The following is a 15,544-nucleotide window of genomic DNA, read 5'->3' on the forward strand; positions in this document are numbered from 1 at the left end:
ACACACACACACAGAGACGGCGGCACAACCTAAGAACTTCTTCCCAGCATCTTGAAGTGCCAGTCCCTTAGACTGGAGGAGTAGAGAGCAGAGCTGCTGATACAGCCCAGAATGACACCATAAATCACAGCTGACCAGAAATGTCCAAAATGCAAGCACCGTCTACACTTTTGGCTGATGATACAAGAATCCAGCACCCGATTGGCTCTACGCCAATTAGCACCAGCATTCCAGATCCCAGAATGGCACCTGAGATGCCCGTTGGGCCCCCGGAGCCCAGCGAGACCCCGGGATCGTCTGACAGGCGCAAGGCAGGCTTCCCGAGCTACACGACAACGCAGACGCAGGCTGGAGCTGCCCTGCCCGGCACTTGCTGGCATCACACTGTAAAGTTCCCTGGGCCCTTTACCCACCCAAAGGGGACTTTTCCTGGACAGCCCTTTCCCTTATCAGAGCTTTACCCGCCTCCCTGCGATTCCCGGCCCTTTCCCAGCCCCCGTGCCTCCGCTTATCTTTCAGAGGGCCGAGGGACCGAATCCACCTTCAACAGAGCAAACGCCACGTGCGCTAACGGAGATGTTCCCGCGTCGCCGGGTTCCTCTTCAACATCTACAGTAACACGAGAAAACGCACGCTCACTAAGCCGTGCCAGCACACGGTATCGCGGGGTAAACGCCGACTCCTTCCGCAACACCCACCTCCTAAGTTCCTCGGCGTTCCGCTCGGCGCGTCGTGTCACGGGTGCGGTCACAAACCCTCATCGCTCGTAACACCTAAGACAGTGAGAAACCATAGAACTGTAGGGCTTGGAGCGAGTCCCCAGCCCCACGCTCTTCCGAGCCCCTACCGCGGCTCACCAAAAATGCTCCTCCGAGTCGAAAGGGCCCAAAAGGAGCCTGCAAAACAAGAAGGAAACGCTGAACCGAGTCACCGGGCGACACCGGCCTCCTCGACACCCACCGCCGCCTCACCTTCTCGGCTGCTGGCCGGCGTGCGGCTTCGCCCCTCCGAGCTGGTCCGCGGCACCTGCGAAACCAAAGGCACCTGCGAAACCAAAGGCACCTGCTCAGACACTGCCCAAAAACAGCCCGCACCTAGACGGTCCCATGTCTCGCTCATTTACCTTGGCCACCCACCCACCTGCCCACCCTTGCTTTTGACTGCAACACTGTTGACCACAGAGGTTCAGCTACCGCCTGTAAAACACAACCAAAGGATGCTCATACCTGCAGCGGCAACACGGGACCTGAAACAAGCTGCTGCTTCGGCCTGGTGCTCATACCTCGCCCTGCCCGAGATGCTGCGGTGCCGATACCCAGCTTTCCTCTTTTCTTCACACCTGTAAAACAGACAAACAACCAAACTTACATAAAGACAGAGGGCACATCTTCCCTCTGACACCACGCACCGACCCACCTGCTTACGGCGCTCGGCTCGACTCTTCTGCCACTCTTTCGTGCCATGTTGTCCCTCTGCATCTGAAATCAAGGTATTCAACAAGTCACCCAGATGCTCATCAGCAGCTTGACCATTCCACAGGTCTGCTTTCTATTCAGGAATCCCACCGGACACTCTAATTGAGTCCCTAAAACACTGGGGAACGGACTGCCAGCTCCCCTGCCCACAGCTACTGCATCCCAGGTGACCGCACAACCTTTGCCTACACAATTGAATCTGTCAACAGATTAACCCTGGACTCCTAGAGCTCACTCCACCCGCCCCTGACTCCACACCGCCAGGCAGAGCAGCTCCGAGCCGAACATGCGCAGACAAACGCGTCACAGAACGCTATGGACGACACGACCGCAACGGCACCAAAAACGCTCCGCAACGACAGCGACGCCAAAACCAGAGACGGCATCAATCAAAACGCTCTGCAGGGAGGCAGTGATGAGGCAAGGAGCCTCTTCTGCAGCCCCAGGAAAACGAAAAAGGGGCCGAACGTCACGGCCCCTTAGGAGACAGCGGCACTGGCGCACACACACACGCAGAGACGGCGGCACTGGCGCGCGCACACACACACACACACAGAGAGACGGCGGCACAACCTAAGAACTTCTTCCCAGCATCTTGAAGTGCCAGTCCCTTAGACTGGAGGAGTAGAGAGCAGAGCTGCTGATGCAGCCCAGAATGACACCATAAATCACAGCTGACCAGAAATGTCCAAAATGCAAGCACCGTCTACACTTTTGGCTGATGATACAAGAATCCAGCACCCGATTGGCTCTACGCCAATTAGCACCAGCATTCCAGATCCCAGAATGGCACCTGAGATGCCCGTTGGGCCCCCGGAGCCCAGCGAGACCCCGGGATCGTCTGACAGGCGCAAGGCAGGCTTCCCGAGCTACACGACAACGCAGACGCAGGCTGGAGCTGCCCTGCCCGGCACTTGCTGGCATCACACTGTAAAGTTCCCTGGGCCCTTTACCCACCCAAAGGGGACTTTTCCTGGACAGCCCTTTCCCTTATCAGAGCTTTACCCGCCTCCCTGCGATTCCCGGCCCTTTCCCAGCCCCCGTGCCTCCACTTATCTTTCAGAGGGCCGAGGGACCGAATCCACCTTCAACAGAGCAAACGCCACGTGCGCTAACGGAGATGTTCCCGCGTCGCCGGGTTCCTCTTCAACATCTACAGTAACACGAGAAAACGCACGCTCACTAAGCCGTGCCAGCACACGGTATCGCGGGGTAAACGCCGACTCCTTCCGCAACACCCACCTCCTAAGTTCCTCGGCGTTCCGCTTGGCACGTCGTGTCACGGGTGCGGTCACAAACCCTCATCGCTCGTAACACCTAAGACAGTGAGAAACCATAGAACTGTAGGGCTTGGAGCGAGTCCCCAGCCCCACGCTCTTCCGAGCCCCTACCGCGGCTCACCAAAAATGCTCCTCCGAGCCGAAAGGGCCCAAAAGGAGCCTGCAAAACAAGAAGGAAACGCTGAACCGAGTCACCGGGCGACACCGGCCTCCTCGACACCCACCGCCGCCTCACCTTCTCGGCTGCTGGCCGGCGTGCGGCTTCGCCCCTCCGAGCTGGTCCGCGGCACCTGCGAAACCAAAGGCACCTGCGAAACCAAAGGCACCTGCTCAGACACTGCCCAAAAACAGCCCGCACCTAGACGGTCCCATGTCTCGCTCATTTACCTTGGCCGCCCACCCACCTGCCCACCCTTGCTTTTGACTGCAACACTGTTGACCACAGAGGTTCAGCTACCGCCTGTAAAACACAACCAAAGGATGCTCATACCTGCAGCGGCAACACGGGACCTGAAACAAGCTGCTGCTTCAGCCTGGTGCTCATACCTCGCCCTGCCCGAGATGCTGCGGTGCCGATACCCAGCTTTCCTCTTTTCTTCACACCTGTAAAACAGACAAACAACCAAACTTACATAAAGACAGAGGGCACATCTTCCCTCTGACACCACGCACCGACCCACCTGCTTACGGCGCTCGGCTCGACTCTTCTGCCACTCTTTCGTGCCATGTTGTCCCTCTGCATCTGAAATCAAGGTATTCAACAAGTCACCCAGATGCTCATCAGCAGCTTGACCATTCCACAGGTCTGCTTTCTATTCAGGAATCCCACCGGACACTCTAATTGAATCCCTAAAACACTGGGGAACGGACTGCCAGCTCCCCTGCCCACACCTACTGCATCCCAGATGACCGCACAACCTTTGCCTACACAATTGAATCTGTCAACAGATTAACCCTGGACTCCTAGAGCTCACTCCACCCGCCCCTGACTCCACACCGCCAGGCAGAGCAGCTCCGAGCCGAACATGCGCAGACCAACGCGTCACAGAACGCTATGGACGACACGACCGCAACGGCACCAAAAACGCTCCGCAACGACAGCGACGCCAAAACCAGAGACGGCATCAATCAAAACGCTCTGCAGGGAGGCAGTGATGAGGCAAGGAGCCTCTTCTGCAGCCCCAGGAAAACGAAAAAGGGGCCGAACGTCACGGCCCCTTAGGAGACGGCGGCACTGGCGCACACACACACGCAGAGACGGCGGCACTGGCGCGCGCACACACACACACACACAGAGACGGCGGCACAACCTAAGAACTTCTTCCCAGCATCTTGAAGTGCCAGTCCCTTAGACTGGAGGAGTAGAGAGCAGAGCTGCTGATGCAGCCCAGAATGACACCATAAATCACAGCTGACCAGAAATGTCCAAAATGCAAGCACCGTCTACACTTTTGGCTGATGATACAAGAATCCAGCACCCGATTGGCTCTACGCCAATTAGCACCAGCATTCCAGATCCCAGAATGGCACCTGAGATGCCCGTTGGGCCCCCGGAGCCCAGCGAGACCCCGCGATCGTCTGACAGGCGCAAGGCAGGCTTCCCGAGCTACACGACAACGCAGACGCAGGCTGGAGCTGCCCTGCCCGGCACTTGCTGGCATCACACTGTAAAGTTCCCTGGGCCCTTTACCCACCCAAAGGGGACTTTTCCTGGACAGCCCTTTCCCTTATCAGAGCTTTACCCGCCTCCCTGCGATTCCCGGCCCTTTCCCAGCCCCCGTGCCTCCACTTATCTTTCAGAGGGCCGAGGGACCGAATCCACCTTCAACAGAGCAAACGCCACGTGCGCTAACGGAGATGTTCCCGCATCGCCGGGTTCCTCTTCAACATCTACAGTAACACGAGAAAACGCACGCTCACTAAGCCGTGCCAGCACACGGTATCGCGGGGTAAACGCCGACTCCTTCCGCAACACCCACCTCCTAAGTTCCTCGGCGTTCCGCTTGGCGTGTCGTGTCACGGGTGCGGTCACAAACCCTCATCGCTCGTAACACCTAAGACAGTGAGAAACCATAGAACTGTAGGGCTTGGAGCGAGTCCCCAGCCCCACGCTCTTCCGAGCCCCTACCGCGGCTCACCAAAAATGCTCCTCCGAGTCGAAAGGGCCCAAAAGGAGCCTGCAAAACAAGAAGGAAACGCTGAACCGAGTCACCGGGCGACACCGGCCTCCTCGACACCCACCGCCGCCTCACCTTCTCGGCTGCTGGCCGGCGTGCGGCTTCGCCCCTCCGAGCTGGTCCGCGGCACCTGCGAAACCAAAGGCACCTGCGAAACCAAAGGCACCTGCGAAACCAAAGGCACCTGCTCAGACACTGCCCAAAAACAGCCCGCACCTAGACGGTCCCATGTCTCGCTCATTTACCTTGGCCACCCACCCACCTGCCCACCCTTGCTTTTGACTGCAACACTGTTGACCACAGAGGTTCAGCTACCGCCTGTAAAACACAACCAAAGGATGCTCATACCTGCAGCGGCAACACGGGACCTGAAACAAGCTGCTGCTTCAGCCTGGTGCTCATACCTCGCCCTGCCCGAGATGCTGCGGTGCCGATACCCAGCTTTCCTCTTTTCTTCACACCTGTAAAACAGACAAACAACCAAACTTACATAAAGACAGAGGGCACATCTTCCCTCTGACACCACGCACCGACCCACCTGCTTACGGCGCTCTGCTCGACTCTTCTGCCACTCTTTCGTGCCATGTTGTCCCTCTGCATCTGAAATCAAGGTATTCAACAAGTCACCCAGATGCTCATCAGCAGCTTGACCATTCCACAGGTCTGCTTTCTATTCAGGAATCCCACCGGACACTCTAATTGAATCCCTAAAACACTGGGGAACGGACTGCCAGCTCCCCTGCCCACAGCTACTGCATCCCAGATGACCGCACAACCTTTGCCTACACAATTGAATCTGTCAACAGATTAACCCTGGACTCCTAGAGCTCACTCCACCCGCCCCTGACTCCACACCGCCAGGCAGAGCAGCTCCGAGCCGAACATGCGCAGACAAACGCGTCATAGAACGCTATGGACGACACGACCGCAACGGCACCAAAAACGCTCCGCAACGACAGCGACGCAAAAACCAGAGACGGCATCAATCAAAACACTCTGCAGGGAGGCAGTGATGAGGCAATGAGCCTCTTCTGCAGCCCCAGGAAAACGAAAAAGGGGCCGAACGTCACGGCCCCTTAGGAGACAGCGGCACTGGCGCACACACACACGCAGAGACGGCGGCACTGGCGCGCGCACACACACACACACACAGAGACGGCGGCACAACCTAAGAACTTCTTCCCAGCATCTTGAAGTGCCAGTCCCTTAGACTGGAGGAGTAGAGAGCAGAGCTGCTGATGCAGCCCAGAATGACACCATAAATCACAGCTGACCAGAAATGTCCAAAATGCAAGCACCGTCTACACTTTTGGCTGATGATACAAGAATCCAGCACCCGATTGGCTCTACGCCAATTAGCACCAGCATTCCAGATCCCAGAATGGCACCTGAGATGCCCGTTGGGCCCCCGGAGCCCAGCGAGACCCCGGGATCGTCTGACAGGCGCAAGGCAGGCTTCCCGAGCTACACAACACCACACACAGAGGCTGGAGCTGCCCTGCCCGGCACATGCTGGTATCGCACTGTAAATTCCCTGGGCCCTTTACCCACCCAAAGGGGACTTTTCCTGGACGGCCCTTTCCCTTATCAGAACTTTACCCCCCTCCCTGCGATTCCCAGCCTCTTCCCAGCCCCCATGCCTCCACTTATCTTTAAGAGGGCCCAGGGACCGAATCCATCTTCGACAGAGCATAACACCACGTGCGCTAACAGGGATCTCCCCGCATCGCCGGGTTCCTCTTCAACATCTACAGTAACACGAGAAAACACACGCTCACCGAGCCGTGCCAGCACACAGTATCGCGGGGTGAACGCCGACCCCTTCCGCAGCACCCACCTCCTGCTAAGTTCCACGGCGTTCCGCTCAGCGTGTGGTGCCTCGGGCGCAGTCAGAAACCCGCATCGCTCGTGACGCCTATGACAGCGAGAAACAAAAGAACCGTAGCGCTTGGAGTGAGTCCCCAGCCCCATGCTCTTCTGAGCCCCTACCCCAGCTCACCGAAAACGCTCCTCCAAGCCCAAAGGGCCCAAAAGGGGCCTGCAAAATAAGAAAGAAACACTGAACCGAGTCACCACGCGACACTGGGCTCCTCAACTCCCACCGCCGCCTCACCTTCTCGGCTGCTGCTGGTCGGCGTGCGGCTTCGCTCCTCCGAGCTCGTCTGCGGCACCTGCAAAAACAAAGGCACCCGCTCGGACGCTGCCCGGAAGCACAGCCTGCCCGCGGACGGGCCCGCCTCCCCCTCCCTTACCTGGGCCGCTCGCCCGCCTGCCCGCCCTTGCTTTGGACTGCCACGCTGTTGACCACAAAGAGGTTCAGCTACCGCCTGTAAAACACCACCAAAGGACGCTCATACCTGCAGCAGCAACACGGGACCTCAAACGAGCTGATGCTTCGGCCAGCACTCATTATTCACCTTGCCCGAGGAGCTGTGGTGCGGGTACCCAGCTTTTCTCTTTACTTCACACCTATAAAATAGACAAACGACCAAAGTTACATAGAGCCACACAGCACGTCTTCCCGCTGGCACCACGCACCGTCCCACCTGCTTACGGCGCTCTGCTCGCCTCTTCTGTTGCCTTTTTGTGCCACGTTGCTCCTCTGTATCTGAAATGAAGTTGTTCAACAAGTCACCCAGGGGCTCATCTACAGCTTGACCATTCCACAGGTCTGCTTTCTATTCAGGAATCCCACCGGACACTCTAATTGAGTCCCTAAAACACTGGGGAACGGACTGCCAGCTCCCCTGCCCACAGCTACTGCATCCCAGGTGACCGCACAACCTTTGCCTACACAATTGAATCTGTCAACAGATTAACCCTGGACTCCTAGAGCTCACTCCACCCGCCCCTGACTCCACACCGCCAGGCAGAGCAGCTCCGAGCCGAACATGCGCAGACAAACGCGTCACAGAATGCTATGGACGACACGACCGCAACGGCACCAAAAACGCTCCGCAACGACAGCGACGCCAAAACCAGAGACGGCATCAATCAAAACGCTCTGCAGGGAGGCAGTGATGAGGCAAGGAGCCTCTTCTGCAGCCCCAGGAAAACGAAAAAGGGGCCGAACGTCACGGCCCCTTAGGAGACGGCGGCACTGGCGCACACACACACGCAGAGACGGCGGCACTGGCGCGCGCACACACACACACACACACAGAGACGGCGGCACAACCTAAGAACTTCTTCCCAGCATCTTGAAGTGCCAGTCCCTTAGACTGGAGGAGTAGAGAGCAGAGCTGCTGATGCAGCCCAGAATGACACCATAAATCACAGCTGACCAGAAATGTCCAAAATGCAAGCACTGTCTACACTTTTGGCTGATGATACAAGAATCCAGCACCCGATTGGCTCTACGCCAATTAGCACCAGCATTCCAGATCCCAGAATGGCACCTGAGATGCCCGTTGGGCCCCCGGAGCCCAGCGAGACCCCGGGATCGTCTGACAGGCGCAAGGCAGGCTTCCCGAGCTACACGACAACGCAGACGCAGGCTGGAGCTGCCCTGCCCGGCACTTGCTGGCATCACACTGTAAAGTTCCCTGGGCCCTTTACCCACCCAAAGGGGACTTTTCCTGGACAGCCCTTTCCCTTATCAGAGCTTTACCCGCCTCCCTGCGATTCCCGGCCCTTTCCCAGCCCCCGTGCCTCCACTTATCTTTCAGAGGGCCGAGGGACCGAATCCACCTTCAACAGAGCAAACGCCACGTGCGCTAACGGAGATGTTCCCGCGTCGCCGGGTTCCTCTTCAACATCTACAGTAACACGAGAAAACGCACGCTCACTAAGCCGTGCCAGCACACGGTATCGCGGGGTAAACGCCGACTCCTTCCGCAACACCCACCTCCTAAGTTCCTCGGCGTTCCGCTTGGCACGTCGTGTCACGGGTGCGGTCACAAACCCTCATCGCTCGTAACACCTAAGACAGTGAGAAACCATAGAACTGTAGGGCTTGGAGCGAGTCCCCAGCCCCACGCTCTTCCGAGCCCCTACCGCGGCTCACCAAAAATGCTCCTCCGAGCCGAAAGGGCCCAAAAGGAGCCTGCAAAACAAGAAGGAAACGCTGAACCGAGTCACCGGGCGACACCGGCCTCCTCGACACCCACCGCCGCCTCACCTTCTCGGCTGCTGGCCGGCGTGCGGCTTCGCCCCTCCGAGCTGGTCCGCGGCACCTGCGAAACCAAAGGCACCTGCGAAACCAAAGGCACCTGCTCAGACACTGCCCAAAAACAGCCCGCACCTAGACGGTCCCATGTCTCGCTCATTTACCTTGGCCGCCCACCCACCTGCCCACCCTTGCTTTTGACTGCAACACTGTTGACCACAGAGGTTCAGCTACCGCCTGTAAAACACAACCAAAGGATGCTCATACCTGCAGCGGCAACACGGGACCTGAAACAAGCTGCTGCTTCAGCCTGGTGCTCATACCTCGCCCTGCCCGAGATGCTGCGGTGCCAATACCCAGCTTTCCTCTTTTCTTCACACCTGTAAAACAGACAAACAACCAAACTTACATAAAGACAGAGGGCACATCTTCCCTCTGACACCACGCACCGACCCACCTGCTTACGGCGCTCGGCTCGACTCTTCTGCCACTCTTTCGTGCCATGTTGTCCCTCTGCATCTGAAATCAAGGTATTCAACAAGTCACCCAGATGCTCATCAGCAGCTTGACCATTCCACAGGTCTGCTTTCTATTCAGGAATCCCACCGGACACTCTAATTGAATCCCTAAAACACTGGGGAACGGACTGCCAGCTCCCCTGCCCACAGCTACTGCATCCCAGATGACCGCACAACCTTTGCCTACACAATTGAATCTGTCAACAGATTAACCCTGGACTCCTAGAGCTCACTCCACCCGCCCCTGACTCCACACCGCCAGGCAGAGCAGCTCCGAGCCGAACATGCGCAGACCAACGCGTCACAGAACGCTATGGACGACACGACCGCAACGGCACCAAAAACGCTCCGCAACGACAGCGACGCAAAAACCAGAGACGGCATCAATCAAAACGCTCTGCAGGGAGGCAGTGATGAGGCAAGGAGCCTCTTCTGCAGCCCCAGGAAAACGAAAAAGGGGCCGAACGTCACGGCCCCTTAGGAGACGGCGGCACTGGCGCACACACACACGCAGAGACGGCGGCACTGGCGCGCGCACACACACACACACACAGAGACGGCGGCACAACCTAAGAACTTCTTCCCAGCATCTTGAAGTGCCAGTCCCTTAGACTGGAGGAGTAGAGAGCAGAGCTGCTGATGCAGCCCAGAATGACACCATAAATCACAGCTGACCAGAAATGTCCAAAATGCAAGCACTGTCTACACTTTTGGCTGATGATACAAGAATCCAGCACCCGATTGGCTCTACGCCAATTAGCACCAGCATTCCAGATCCCAGAATGGCACCTGAGATGCCCGTTGGGCCCCCGGAGCCCAGCGAGACCCCGGGATCGTCTGACAGGCGCAAGGCAGGCTTCCCGAGCTACACGACAACGCAGACGCAGGCTGGAGCTGCCCTGCCCGGCACTTGCTGGCATCACACTGTAAAGTTCCCTGGGCCCTTTACCCACCCAAAGGGGACTTTTCCTGGACAGCCCTTTCCCTTATCAGAGCTTTACCCGCCTCCCTGCGATTCCCGGCCCTTTCCCAGCCCCCGTGCCTCCACTTATCTTTCAGAGGGCCGAGGGACCGAATCCACCTTCAACAGAGCAAACGCCACGTGCGCTAACGGAGATGTTCCCGCGTCGCCGGGTTCCTCTTCAACATCTACAGTAACACGAGAAAACGCACGCTCACTAAGCCGTGCCAGCACACGGTATCGCGGGGTAAACGCCGACTCCTTCCGCAACACCCACCTCCTAAGTTCCTCGGCGTTCCGCTTGGCACGTCGTGTCACGGGTGCGGTCACAAACCCTCATCGCTCGTAACACCTAAGACAGTGAGAAACCATAGAACTGTAGGGCTTGGAGCGAGTCCCCAGCCCCACGCTCTTCCGAGCCCCTACCGCGGCTCACCAAAAATGCTCCTCCGAGCCGAAAGGGCCCAAAAGGAGCCTGCAAAACAAGAAGGAAACGCTGAACCGAGTCACCGGGCGACACCGGCCTCCTCGACACCCACCGCCGCCTCACCTTCTCGGCTGCTGGCCGGCGTGCGGCTTCGCCCCTCCGAGCTGGTCCGCGGCACCTGCGAAACCAAAGGCACCTGCGAAACCAAAGGCACCTGCTCAGACACTGCCCAAAAACAGCCCGCACCTAGACGGTCCCATGTCTCGCTCATTTACCTTGGCCGCCCACCCACCTGCCCACCCTTGCTTTTGACTGCAACACTGTTGACCACAGAGGTTCAGCTACCGCCTGTAAAACACAACCAAAGGATGCTCATACCTGCAGCGGCAACACGGGACCTGAAACAAGCTGCTGCTTCAGCCTGGTGCTCATACCTCGCCCTGCCCGAGATGCTGCGGTGCCGATACCCAGCTTTCCTCTTTTCTTCACACCTGTAAAACAGACAAACAACCAAACTTACATAAAGACAGAGGGCACATCTTCCCTCTGACACCACGCACCGACCCACCTGCTTACGGCGCTCGGCTCGACTCTTCTGCCACTCTTTCGTGCCATGTTGTCCCTCTGCATCTGAAATCAAGGTATTCAACAAGTCACCCAGATGCTCATCAGCAGCTTGACCATTCCACAGGTCTGCTTTCTATTCAGGAATCCCACCGGACACTCTAATTGAATCCCTAAAACACTGGGGAACGGACTGCCAGCTCCCCTGCCCACACCTACTGCATCCCAGATGACCGCACAACCTTTGCCTACACAATTGAATCTGTCAACAGATTAACCCTGGACTCCTAGAGCTCACTCCACCCGCCCCTGACTCCACACCGCCAGGCAGAGCAGCTCCGAGCCGAACATGCGCAGACCAACGCGTCACAGAACGCTATGGACGACACGACCGCAACGGCACCAAAAACGCTCCGCAACGACAGCGACGCCAAAACCAGAGACGGCATCAATCAAAACGCTCTGCAGGGAGGCAGTGATGAGGCAAGGAGCCTCTTCTGCAGCCCCAGGAAAACGAAAAAGGGGCCGAACGTCACGGCCCCTTAGGAGACGGCGGCACTGGCGCACACACACACGCAGAGACGGCGGCACTGGCGCGCGCACACACACACACACACAGAGACGGCGGCACAACCTAAGAACTTCTTCCCAGCATCTTGAAGTGCCAGTCCCTTAGACTGGAGGAGTAGAGAGCAGAGCTGCTGATGCAGCCCAGAATGACACCATAAATCACAGCTGACCAGAAATGTCCAAAATGCAAGCACCGTCTACACTTTTGGCTGATGATACAAGAATCCAGCACCCGATTGGCTCTACGCCAATTAGCACCAGCATTCCAGATCCCAGAATGGCACCTGAGATGCCCGTTGGGCCCCCGGAGCCCAGCGAGACCCCGCGATCGTCTGACAGGCGCAAGGCAGGCTTCCCGAGCTACACGACAACGCAGACGCAGGCTGGAGCTGCCCTGCCCGGCACTTGCTGGCATCACACTGTAAAGTTCCCTGGGCCCTTTACCCACCCAAAGGGGACTTTTCCTGGACAGCCCTTTCCCTTATCAGAGCTTTACCCGCCTCCCTGCGATTCCCGGCCCTTTCCCAGCCCCCGTGCCTCCACTTATCTTTCAGAGGGCCGAGGGACCGAATCCACCTTCAACAGAGCAAACGCCACGTGCGCTAACGGAGATGTTCCCGCATCGCCGGGTTCCTCTTCAACATCTACAGTAACACGAGAAAACGCACGCTCACTAAGCCGTGCCAGCACACGGTATCGCGGGGTAAACGCCGACTCCTTCCGCAACACCCACCTCCTAAGTTCCTCGGCGTTCCGCTTGGCGTGTCGTGTCACGGGTGCGGTCACAAACCCTCATCGCTCGTAACACCTAAGACAGTGAGAAACCATAGAACTGTAGGGCTTGGAGCGAGTCCCCAGCCCCACGCTCTTCCGAGCCCCTACCGCGGCTCACCAAAAATGCTCCTCCGAGTCGAAAGGGCCCAAAAGGAGCCTGCAAAACAAGAAGGAAACGCTGAACCGAGTCACCGGGCGACACCGGCCTCCTCGACACCCACCGCCGCCTCACCTTCTCGGCTGCTGGCCGGCGTGCGGCTTCGCCCCTCCGAGCTGGTCCGCGGCACCTGCGAAACCAAAGGCACCTGCGAAACCAAAGGCACCTGCGAAACCAAAGGCACCTGCTCAGACACTGCCCAAAAACAGCCCGCACCTAGACGGTCCCATGTCTCGCTCATTTACCTTGGCCACCCACCCACCTGCCCACCCTTGCTTTTGACTGCAACACTGTTGACCACAGAGGTTCAGCTACCGCCTGTAAAACACAACCAAAGGATGCTCATACCTGCAGCGGCAACACGGGACCTGAAACAAGCTGCTGCTTCAGCCTGGTGCTCATACCTCGCCCTGCCCGAGATGCTGCGGTGCCGATACCCAGCTTTCCTCTTTTCTTCACACCTGTAAAACAGACAAACAACCAAACTTACATAAAGACAGAGGGCACATCTTCCCTCTGACACCACGCACCGACCCACCTGCTTACGGCGCTCTGCTCGACTCTTCTGCCACTCTTTCGTGCCATGTTGTCCCTCTGCATCTGAAATCAAGGTATTCAACAAGTCACCCAGATGCTCATCAGCAGCTTGACCATTCCACAGGTCTGCTTTCTATTCAGGAATCCCACCGGACACTCTAATTGAATCCCTAAAACACTGGGGAACGGACTGCCAGCTCCCCTGCCCACAGCTACTGCATCCCAGATGACCGCACAACCTTTGCCTACACAATTGAATCTGTCAACAGATTAACCCTGGACTCCTAGAGCTCACTCCACCCGCCCCTGACTCCACACCGCCAGGCAGAGCAGCTCCGAGCCGAACATGCGCAGACAAACGCGTCATAGAACGCTATGGACGACACGACCGCAACGGCACCAAAAACGCTCCGCAACGACAGCGACGCAAAAACCAGAGACGGCATCAATCAAAACACTCTGCAGGGAGGCAGTGATGAGGCAATGAGCCTCTTCTGCAGCCCCAGGAAAACGAAAAAGGGGCCGAACGTCACGGCCCCTTAGGAGACAGCGGCACTGGCGCACACACACACGCAGAGACGGCGGCACTGGCGCGCGCACACACACACACACACAGAGACGGCGGCACAACCTAAGAACTTCTTCCCAGCATCTTGAAGTGCCAGTCCCTTAGACTGGAGGAGTAGAGAGCAGAGCTGCTGATGCAGCCCAGAATGACACCATAAATCACAGCTGACCAGAAATGTCCAAAATGCAAGCACCGTCTACACTTTTGGCTGATGATACAAGAATCCAGCACCCGATTGGCTCTACGCCAATTAGCACCAGCATTCCAGATCCCAGAATGGCACCTGAGATGCCCGTTGGGCCCCCGGAGCCCAGCGAGACCCCGGGATCGTCTGACAGGCGCAAGGCAGGCTTCCCGAGCTACACAACACCACACACAGAGGCTGGAGCTGCCCTGCCCGGCACATGCTGGTATCGCACTGTAAATTCCCTGGGCCCTTTACCCACCCAAAGGGGACTTTTCCTGGACGGCCCTTTCCCTTATCAGAACTTTACCCCCCTCCCTGCGATTCCCAGCCTCTTCCCAGCCCCCATGCCTCCACTTATCTTTAAGAGGGCCCAGGGACCGAATCCATCTTCGACAGAGCATAACACCACGTGCGCTAACAGGGATCTCCCCGCATCGCCGGGTTCCTCTTCAACATCTACAGTAACACGAGAAAACACACGCTCACCGAGCCGTGCCAGCACACAGTATCGCGGGGTGAACGCCGACCCCTTCCGCAGCACCCACCTCCTGCTAAGTTCCACGGCGTTCCGCTCAGCGTGTGGTGCCTCGGGCGCAGTCAGAAACCCGCATCGCTCGTGACGCCTATGACAGCGAGAAACAAAAGAACCGTAGCGCTTGGAGTGAGTCCCCAGCCCCATGCTCTTCTGAGCCCCTACCCCAGCTCACCGAAAACGCTCCTCCAAGCCCAAAGGGCCCAAAAGGGGCCTGCAAAATAAGAAAGAAACACTGAACCGAGTCACCACGCGACACTGGGCTCCTCAACTCCCACCGCCGCCTCACCTTCTCGGCTGCTGCTGGTCGGCGTGCGGCTTCGCTCCTCCGAGCTCGTCTGCGGCACCTGCAAAAACAAAGGCACCCGCTCGGACGCTGCCCGGAAGCACAGCCTGCCCGCGGACGGGCCCGCCTCCCCCTCCCTTACCTGGGCCGCTCGCCCGCCTGCCCGCCCTTGCTTTGGACTGCCACGCTGTTGACCACAAAGAGGTTCAGCTACCGCCTGTAAAACACCACCAAAGGACGCTCATACCTGCAGCAGCAACACGGGACCTCAAACGAGCTGATGCTTCGGCCAGCACTCATTATTCACCTTGCCCGAGGAGCTGTGGTGCGGGTACCCAGCTTTTCTCTTTACTTCACACCTATAAAATAGACAAACGACCAAAGTTACATAGAGCCACACAGCACGTCTTCCCGCTGGCACCA

At 57.9% G+C, this 15,544-nt stretch overlaps 1 long non-coding RNA gene across 1 annotated transcript; it reads right to left on the minus strand.

Moving 5' to 3' along the window:
• Positions 1-504: 504 nt before the first annotated feature.
• On the minus strand, positions 505-1,052 carry LOC136108706 (uncharacterized). The gene is made up of 4 exons (XR_011740626.1): positions 972-1,052; positions 858-896; positions 699-773; positions 505-609 (listed from the first exon to the last, which is right to left on the minus strand). It is a non-coding gene; the product is annotated as an uncharacterized lncRNA (long non-coding RNA).
• Between the last annotated feature and the right edge of the window lie 14,492 nt (positions 1,053-15,544).

The sequence above is a fragment of the Patagioenas fasciata genome, chromosome 10 (assembly GCF_037038585.1).
Source record: "Patagioenas fasciata isolate bPatFas1 chromosome 10, bPatFas1.hap1, whole genome shotgun sequence".
NCBI classification, from domain to species: domain Eukaryota; kingdom Metazoa; phylum Chordata; class Aves; order Columbiformes; family Columbidae; genus Patagioenas; species Patagioenas fasciata.